The 9,818-nt window shown below is 37.7% G+C and overlaps 1 long non-coding RNA gene across 1 annotated transcript; it reads right to left on the bottom strand.

Moving 5' to 3' along the window:
• Window positions 1-1,092: 1,092 nt before the first annotated feature.
• Window positions 1,093-7,945, bottom strand: LOC140884358 (uncharacterized). The gene is made up of 3 exons (XR_012150635.1): window positions 7,064-7,945; window positions 2,247-2,399; window positions 1,093-1,682 (listed from the first exon to the last, which is right to left on the bottom strand). It is a non-coding gene; the product is annotated as an uncharacterized lncRNA (long non-coding RNA).
• Between the last annotated feature and the right edge of the window lie 1,873 nt (window positions 7,946-9,818).

Below are 9,818 nucleotides of genomic sequence, written 5' to 3'. Positions count from 1 at the left end.
ATGCAACCAAACCCAATCACCGGGTTCAAACACGACCTTCTTTTTAACTTTGTTTGCTTGCTTTGTGTATTGCAAGTTCTTTTTCTCAATGTTCGCTTTCACCTTCTCATGAAAATTTCTCACAAACTCAGCCTTTTTTCTTTCCATCCATGTTAACCCTTTCACTCATAGGCAAAGACATTAAATCCAACGGGGTTAAAGGATTAAAACCATACACAATTTCAAATGGTAAAAATTTTGTAGTAGAATGCACACTAAGATTATATGAAAACTCAACAAATGGCAAACATTCCTCCCAACTCTTAAAATTCCTTTTAATTATAGTACGCAACAAAGTTCCTAACGTCCTATTAACAACCTCAGTTTGAACATCCGTTTGAGGATGACATGTAGTCAAAAACAGTAGTTTAGTACCAAGTTTGCACCATAATGTTTTCCAAAAGTAGCTCAAAAAACGAGTATCTCTATCAGACACAATACTCCTAGGCATGCCATGAAATCTAACAATTTCATTAAAGAACAAGTCCGCAACATGAGATGCATCATCGGATTTATGACATGCAATGAAATGAGCCATCATAGAAAATCGATCAACCACAACAAAAACAGAATCCCTCCCCTTCTTAGACCTTGGTAGCCCTAAAACAAAATCCAAAGAAATGTCTACCCATGGTTTACTAGGAACAGGAAGTGGAGTATACAATGCATGTGGTTGTGTCTTAGACTTAGCTTTCCTACAAGTCACACACCTCTCACAAATATTGTCAACATCATGCTTCATATGTGGCCAACAAAAATGTTCATGCAAAGTGTCATAAGTTTTAGCCACACCAAAATGTCCCATCAAACCACCCCCATGTGATTCCCTAACAAGTAACTCACGAATGGACGATTTAGGCACACACAACTTATCTTCCTTAAACAAATATCCATCATGCATGAAAAAATTATCCTTTGGACCATGCAAACATGATGCATAAATATTTCCAAAATCAGGATCACTAGCATACAACTCTTTCAGATACTCAAATCCTAAAAACTTAGAATCTATAGTAGATAGAAGCACATACCTTCGTGATAGAGCATCCGCTAACATGTTTTCCTTCCCTTTCTTGTACTTGATAATGTAGGAAAAAATCTCTATAAACGCAATCCACTTGGCATGTCACTTGTTCAGCTTTTGTTGTCATTTGAGATGTTTCAAAGATTCATGATCCGTATGAATCACAAATTCTTTTGGCCTCAAATAATGCTGCCACGTTTCAAGCACACGAACCAAGGCATAGAACTCTTGTCGTAGGTAGGATAATTCAACGATGTTCCACTTAGCTTCTCACTGAAGTATGCAATCGGCCGTCCTCCTTGCATCAAGACACCTCCAATCCCTACACCTGATGCGTCACATTCAATTTCAAATGTATTAGAAAAATTAGGCAATACAAGTAAAAGAGCATTAATTAATTTTTACTTAATAATATCAAAAGACTTCTCTTGCTCCTCGCCCCAATGGAATGGAACGTTCTTCTTGATCACCGCAGTCATAGGAGCCGCCAAAGTGCTAAAATCCTTCACAAATATCTTATAGAAACTTGCAAGACCAAGAAAACTTCGAACTTGACCAATAGAAGTAGGTGTTGGCCAATCTCGAATTGCACTTACCTTGTCCTCATCAACTTTGACACCTTGAGCACTCACAACAAAACCAAGAAACACAAGTTCTTTTGTACAAAACACACACTTTTTTAAAGTTAGCATACAAGTGTTCAGCATTTAGTGCGATTAGCATAATTCTCAAGTGTTCAACATGCTCATTCAAATTTTTTCTATACACAAAGATATCATCAAAATATACCACAACAAATTTTCCAATATAAGCACGCAAAACATGATTCATCAACCTCACCTCATAAAAGTACTAGGTGCATTAGTTAACCTAAATGGCATAACCAACCACTCATACAACTCATACTTAGTTTTAAAAGCAGTTTTCCATTCATCCCCTTCTCTCATTCTAATTTGGTGATAACCACTTTTAAGATAAATTTTACTAAAAATACTAGAACCATGCAACTCATCCAACATGTCATCTAGTCTAGGAATAGGATGCCTATACTTGAAGGTAATGTTATTAATGGCTCTACAATCCACATACATTCTCCATAAACCGTCTTTCTTAGGAACCAACAATACAGGCACAACACAAGGACACATAGACTCACACATCTCTTATCAAGAAGTTCACTTACCTGCCTTTGTAGCTCTTTTGTTTCCTCCGGGTTACTCCTATAAGCTGGTCGATTCGGCAATGCACTTACGGGCACAAGATCAATTTGATGCTCAATTCCCCTCAAAGGTGGTAATCCTTGAGGTAGATTTTCCGAAAATAATCCTTCAAATTCCTGCAAGAGAGAAACAACACTGCTTGGAAGATTTCCGGCTATATCACCTATGTTAAGGAGAAACTCCTTATAGAAAATCAACACAGGTGGAGTATGCACATGTAAAATCTCTCGCAACTCACTCTTTTGGGTCATATATATTTTTTTATCTGCCTATTTCCTCTCAATTTTTTTCTCATATTTTTTTCTTTCATTCTTTTTTTCTAAGGTCATCTCACTTTTTTGTTCACTCTTTTGTAGGCCTCTTCTTTATTTTTCTTTTTCAAATGATCTTCCAATACTTGCTTTGGAGTCATAGAAAACAATACAACAGATTCTTTTTTCATAGTAAAAGAATAACGGTTTTTAAAACCATCATGTGTCACATTTCTATCAAATTGTCACGGCCTACCCAACAAGACATGACATGCTTGCATAGGCACCACATCACACACCACTTCATCCTCATATTTCCCAATTGAGAAAGGCACCACAACTCGCCTAGTCACTCTCACTTTAGAACTATCATTAAACCACTGCAATCTATAGGGTTGAGGATGCTTCGAAGTAGGAAAAATCAATTTTTGAACAAGCTCTCTACTTGCCACATTGGTACAGCTACCCCATCAATGATGATACTACACACTTTGTTTTTCACAAAGCATCTAGTATGAAACAAATTTTCCCTTTGATTTTCTTCATCCTCCTTTTGTTGCATATTCAACACCCTCCTAGTCACCAAAAACTCTCCAACCACCGCATCATATCCCTCGTCATTAGAATCCTCCAACGTAGGAATACCATCTTAATTCTCCTCCTCACTCTTCGACTCAAACTCTCCACAAGCATTCATAATCATAATTTTTTTTTATTTGGACACTGACTAGCAATATGACCAACACCTTGACATCTAAAGCATTTGATATCTCTAGAACGATTAATAGGAGTTTCAGATTTACCTTGCACTCCTTGCTTTGGTGTTTCTTGCTTGGTATCAATTTTGGCTTGGACACCGGCTTGACATCCTCTCGTTTGCCAACGTTTGGACGCCAAGGAGTAGAAGAACCTCTAACAGTAGAATTTGGACCCATGCCCCTTCTTTTGAGTTGTTGTTCTACTTTCATGGCAATTTGCACCATCTCCTCAAGATCCATGCAATGTCTAAGCTCCACTTGGTCTTGAATCTCCCTATTCAAACCACATAAGAAACGAGCCATAGTTGCTTCACGATCCTCTTCAATATTAGCTCGGATCATAGTAACTTCCAACTCTTTGAAATAATCTTCAACACTCTTTGGACCTTTCTTCAAATTTTGTAGCCGCCTAAACATGTCACGATAGTAGTAATTCGGCACAAATCTCTTTCGCAAAATTTTCTTCATCTCCTCCCATGTCTCAATAGGATGCTCTCGATTCCTCCTCCTACAAATAACAAATTGATCCCACCAAATAAGAGCATAATCCACAAACTCAACAACAACCAATTTTATTTTTTTCGCATCACTGTAGTTGTGGCAGTCAAATATGGACTCCACTCTCATTTCCCACTCAAAATAAGCCTGCGGATCAGACTTTCCATGAAACGAAGGAATTTTCATTTTAATACCACTAATATTCCCATATTCTCTTCTCCCATCAATGTATCTTCCACGCCTTACTTCCCTTATATTTCTTCCACCCTCTTGATCTCGCCTATTTCTACCCCAATTCTCACCAAAACTCTCATCATCCTCACTACCACCAACTTCAAGTTTACTTATTCTCTCATGAACTGTCTCCAATTCGGCCCTCATTGCTTCCCTTACCATCTTAAACAAATCATCTATTTGGGTATTGGAAAACCCTTGGCTAGAACTATCGTCTCCTTTTTTATTTGAACTCATTGTATCTGCAAGAAACAATTAGTAATAAAATTACCTCACACAAATTCTCACAAATCACTCCAAAGAATTCACTCAACCACTCTTTTTTTTCACTCAATTTATGCAGGCTTTTTGCTTTATGTAGAAGTGAATCAAACTCTAAAGTTCACAACTTGTAGACACTTGAAGATTGACTCTCAAAGATTGACAAAAACAAGACGAAGAAATTTATGGACTGGAATTTTTGACTTGCACCCAAGGATGAACAAGAGCAAAATAATTAATTGACCATAAGCTATCTTGCTTCTTCTATATTTTTTTGAAGCTTTCGGTCTTTCTATTTTTTTTGACTGATTTTTGAATTTTTCCTTTTTTTTGATTTTTCGAGATAACTTGTAGCACAAGACACAAAAACTTGGGCGACAAGATTGACATAGAAACGACTTAGAAATTTGAAATAGAATAGACTCAGATGAATAATGAAAGATGAAGAGCGAAGAACACAAAGAACGAAAAGATAAGATACTTATTTGATTCAAAACTTTGGCTTTGATACCAACTGATATGAATTCTTAATGTATGGAAGGCAAACACGACTATATTAAAATCGTACCCTCAATCCAATAACAAAAGAAAACAAGAAATTTGCCCAATCTTGAAAACAAGTAAAAGTTTTGGGTTATTCTCCTCTAGTTTACTTGAAACTAGCAACAAACAATCACGAAAAAAAACAACTGATCACAACGAGACCTTCAGAAAACTTGTTTCTAACAACCCACGAGGATAATCAATCGACAAACACCATAAAGTTGAATAACTTTGATAAGTTTGATTTTGAATAAATCACAAAACTTCAATAAAAATTCTAGAGAAAATTTATGTATTGAATAATCAATAATCTGAAATCTTAATTGTTATTCAATAATGAATGTTTTTTGTATTTATAATACAACTACAAAATAATAAAATATATCACAAAATATATCTAAAGATATAATAATATCTTCTAAAAGTTTTCTATTAGGAATAAAAGACTCAAAAATAGCATAAAATATAAAAAATAAGCTTAATATCTCGCACACAAACAAACACCTTTGGTGTGTGTAAAAGTACGTCGTGCGGGCGCTCCATAAGAAGGAGCGGGCGCGCACAACTTGCGCAGGTGAGGTGCAGGCGTGCTGTAGTCTCTTACAATCTTCGTCAATTCAGGCCTCGTACACGCGGGCGCGCGGTTCAAGGCGCGGGCGCGCGTGGTTCGCTCAATAAGGCCCGGGCGCGCTATAGCTTTGACTTTGACCTTCAGTTTCTTCACTTTATTGACTTCCTTTGACTTCAATAAGGTTATAACATCCTCAAAATTGAATATCAAGAAATGCAACGCCCTCTTGTGACTTCACCATCAATAATTGAAGTGCTTCATTGAATTTTTTAGCTCGGCCTCTTGTAACTGGTCCTCTTGGTATCTCCAACGGATCCTTAGCCACTTGATCAGCATGCGAGCCATCCATGATCGCATCATATGCTAAATGACTTCTTCTTGAATTGCTTACCCTTAGGCTTAAATCTTTGCGGCCTTGGTTTCTGATATGACTGTTAGGGCACAAAAGATGAGTTCGCTGGAAACTGTGCAGTTCCAGTAGGTTCTTGCATGGTATACTGTGGTCGGCCTCTTTTCAACCCTGATTCTTGTAAAATTACTTTGTCAACCGCATCAGCATAATCAACTAGGTTGCTAGACAAAACTAAAGAGTACAAGTTCTGGTTCAGCCCTTCCATAAACTTTTTGAGTTTAGCTTCATCTTTAGCAGCAATGTGCGGCACATACGTGAACAGTGAAGATAGCTTTCTGGCATATTCTGTAGCACTTAATTCGCCATGTACAAGGTTGAAGAACTCAGATGTTTTCTCTGCCACAAAACAAGGTGGAGCATATTCTTGTCTGAACTTGGAGCAGAAAACATCGCAAGTAACGGGTTCACCAGCCTCAACCAGAGATGTTTGCATAGCCTCCCACCAACGTTCAGCAGTATCTTTCAATTGCAAAACGACCATTTTTACCCTCCGATCAGAATTATTGTGCACCAACCCAAACAGGTTGTTCATGGCTCTTAGCCAAGATTCAGCTCCCTCACTACCTTCATCTCCACTGAAGATAGGTGGATTCAATCTTTGAAACCTAGTAACCACCAAATCTATTTCATCCACTTTATATGTCAACTGGTCTACTTCATCATTAAAGTTTTGTCTTGCTTCCCTGGCAGGACGACCACGTCTCCCATGAACGACTCCATCAAGGCTAACCTCATTCTGAGCAATAGATTCTTGGACAACATTTTTCCCTTTTCCACCTCGAAGTCTAGGGGCCATCTAAAGGAAGCCAAGGTCAATATTTAGTCAAAAAGATAGCACAAGATGGTAAAGTAATTCTAGGCATGCAAGCTTAACTAAAATTCGAAGTCTAGTTAACTACTAGCTCTAAATCAAACCATTCAAATAACACATAAAAGGTAAGAGCATGTAGTCAATCACATACACAATCATCTTTATTCATGCCTAGACTTAGGTGTACTAGACTCTAATTCAAGCATATCCCAGTTTATGCTCTGATACCAAATGTGAGGGCCCGTTCCTGATGTATATTTAATTACCATGCAATCAGGATTAATTAATGTAAACAACAAAAACGAGTTAAAATTTTTTCTTATTGGGCCTACAGAAATTTTGGCATGACCTCCATGTAAATAGGACATCCCGAAAAATCCAACAACACAACAACCCGTAAATACTCAAAAATAGAATCCAATTCAACAATCACACACCTACCACTGCACTGGCCAGGACTAAACACATGCAAGCCGGCAAGGCTGAAACACATCGACAACATATACCCGGAAAATAAAAAAACTCCAATAATAATAACATAATATCTGGGAACTCGATGACAACTCAGAACCCTCCCTGGTCTCCATTGGCAGAAGCACCACCAGATGCCTCTGAACCACCTGTATAACCTGCCATGGCAATAACGGCAAAATCACAGCAGTCCCGAGGGACAAGGTTCAAACCCCAGTACAAAGATCAAATAAATTACAGCAAAATAAATGATATGCAAAACAGCTAATGCAATGCACGTGAATGGTACCAAAGAACATCGGGTACCAAATCTGGATCCAAACAACAATAGTTATAACCGTGGTCACCTGTGCTAGGGGGACAATCTAGAGAACTGTGCGGCCCTGCAACAATATGCGTCAAGGAGGACAGTCTAGAGAACTGTGCGGCCCTGCAACAGTATGCGTCAAGGGGGACAGTCTGGAGAACTGCGCAGCCCTTACGCTAGCATTAGAGGTGTGACGTTAAAATGTCATCGGCTCTGATGTCTAAAACAACTCATCAAAGAGCGGATAAATGTCTCAGAAATAAGAGGATAATGACTCAATATTAATGCAATGCAACATCCATCATAATCATCATATAAAGCATATAAGCAAGCCAACACCTCAAATAGCAATTACACATTTTACATATCCTTATAAAGGCTGTAAGATAGCGATCAATCCGTACCTTAATTGTCAAATAATTACCACAATAATTCTTACAACCTCGGTATGATCCTAGTTATTTCAAACCTGTGGCAATTATCATTCCCATCAATCTTCACATATACATCAACTTCCAAACAATTCAATTATTAAATCTTAGGGTCGAAAAATGCCCAATTTAAATTCAAAAATTTCCGAAAATACAAATAATCTCCAGAAATATTATATACTAATTCTAAGGCATTTCAAGACCCAAACAGTCGATAATTCAACTCAATAATTCGAAATTCCTACATATATATATATATATACTGAATTTTCGAAATATTTCCTAAATAAATTCCGAAAAAAAAATCAATACCTCCAATCGGCTCAGATATCGCACCTAAAACTAACAATTAATCATATATCAATTATACAAATTCAAATCAACCAAAAATCCCAAAATTCGAAACCCTAGTTCGAAATGACCTCAGTGTTTTGAAATAAAGGTCCAAATAACTCAAACAACAATCCTCCTACCCACGGCGGCGAATGGCGCTAGCTGCTGGAAATGGGTTCAGAAAAATGAGCTCAAAACATTGCAAAATCGGTACCAATAGCTAGCTCTCGTCGCGAGGATCCCAGAACTACTTTTGGATTTGAAATCGGGCGAACGACGGAGAATATATGGCCAATTGAAGAAACGAAAAATGAAAAAGGAAAGAAAGAACAAAGTATTTTGTTTGTATATCTGTGTATAAATATTTAATTGGGTTTAAATCTTGACCCAGTAAATTTTATTCCAACTCCTGTGTGCCATAAAATTAAATATGTATTTTAATACTGTCTATACACCTATATTTTCTAATACATATTTTTAACACACCAATTAATTATTTGGCTTAATTATTTTAATTCACCACTTTAAAATAATTATTAACAAATCTATCCAAAGAAAATGATAATTAGTATCTGGTCCTTACAATAATGGTCATATTTGATTCAAAAGCGTTCGTTGACTTGTAGCCATTTCTTGTCTTTTAGTTCTCTGTAAGAATGCACACTTTTGTGATTGCACAGTTTTGAGTGTATCAGTGTACAAGAAACCTTGTCTAGGGGTTAATAGCTTTGTGTGGTTAAAAGAGAGTTTCTTCTCTTTTGCTTCTGTTTCCATTCAACTGGTCTATTTGTTCCCCTTTGTTTCGCTTGGTAGCAAGACTACTGATTCTCTTTTACTTCTTTTTACTGCTTTTCTTTCATCTACTGTCTACTGCTCCGAATATTGTGCAAGGTTTGAAAGCTTTAGTGGAGAAAGATGATGCTAATCAGATGGTTTGGAGGCACGTTAATTCGAAGGGGAAGGAGAAAGTTGTTGATGTTCTAGCTGAGCGAGGTCCCGTTAATCTACGTGGGTCTCCTAGTCGGAATCGTTTTGATCCGCTTCTAGCTGATATGGATTATGAGTTGGTGGTTTATGAGACACAACTCGATCAGGATCTTAATTGTGGATGATGAGTCGGTGGTTGCGTGTTCGTATCAACATTACCCAACCACTTCGGCGTGCTGTGCGTATCAATTTAGGTTCTCCTACTAATAGTGTCCTGGCTAGTATCCGCTATGAGACATTTCCTGAATTCTGCTATTTTTGTGGAATGATTGGTCATATTGCTTGAGATTGTACTACTTCGTCTTATGATCGTGAGTATGAGGTTGCTGATTTTCCATTTGGCCCCTGGCTTCAAGCCGAGATTGAGGACTATCTCTTACCAGAGCTGGTCTCTCCTTTCTCGGCAGAGGGTATTCTGCCTTCCATTTCTTATCCTATGATCGCTGAACAAATCGATAAATCTTTTCAGATATCAGAGATCCATACTCATCATATGGTGACTACTGGGGATGCTCCTTCTTGTATAGCCACTTCTCATGTTATAGGCCATAAACGTACCCTTCCGGAAGAGGGGGACCCTAACACGAGTGACATCTCTCCCTTCACTTCAGAGGACTCTTTTGGTCAGTTGGTGTGTAATAGAATTTCTATTGGTAGCATGCTAGAC

This window comes from Henckelia pumila, chromosome 2 (assembly GCF_033568475.1).
Source record: "Henckelia pumila isolate YLH828 chromosome 2, ASM3356847v2, whole genome shotgun sequence".
NCBI lineage: Eukaryota > Viridiplantae > Streptophyta > Magnoliopsida > Lamiales > Gesneriaceae > Henckelia > Henckelia pumila.
The sequence above is the reverse complement of the archived record's forward strand: the minus strand, read 5'-3'. Positions and strand labels throughout refer to the sequence as shown.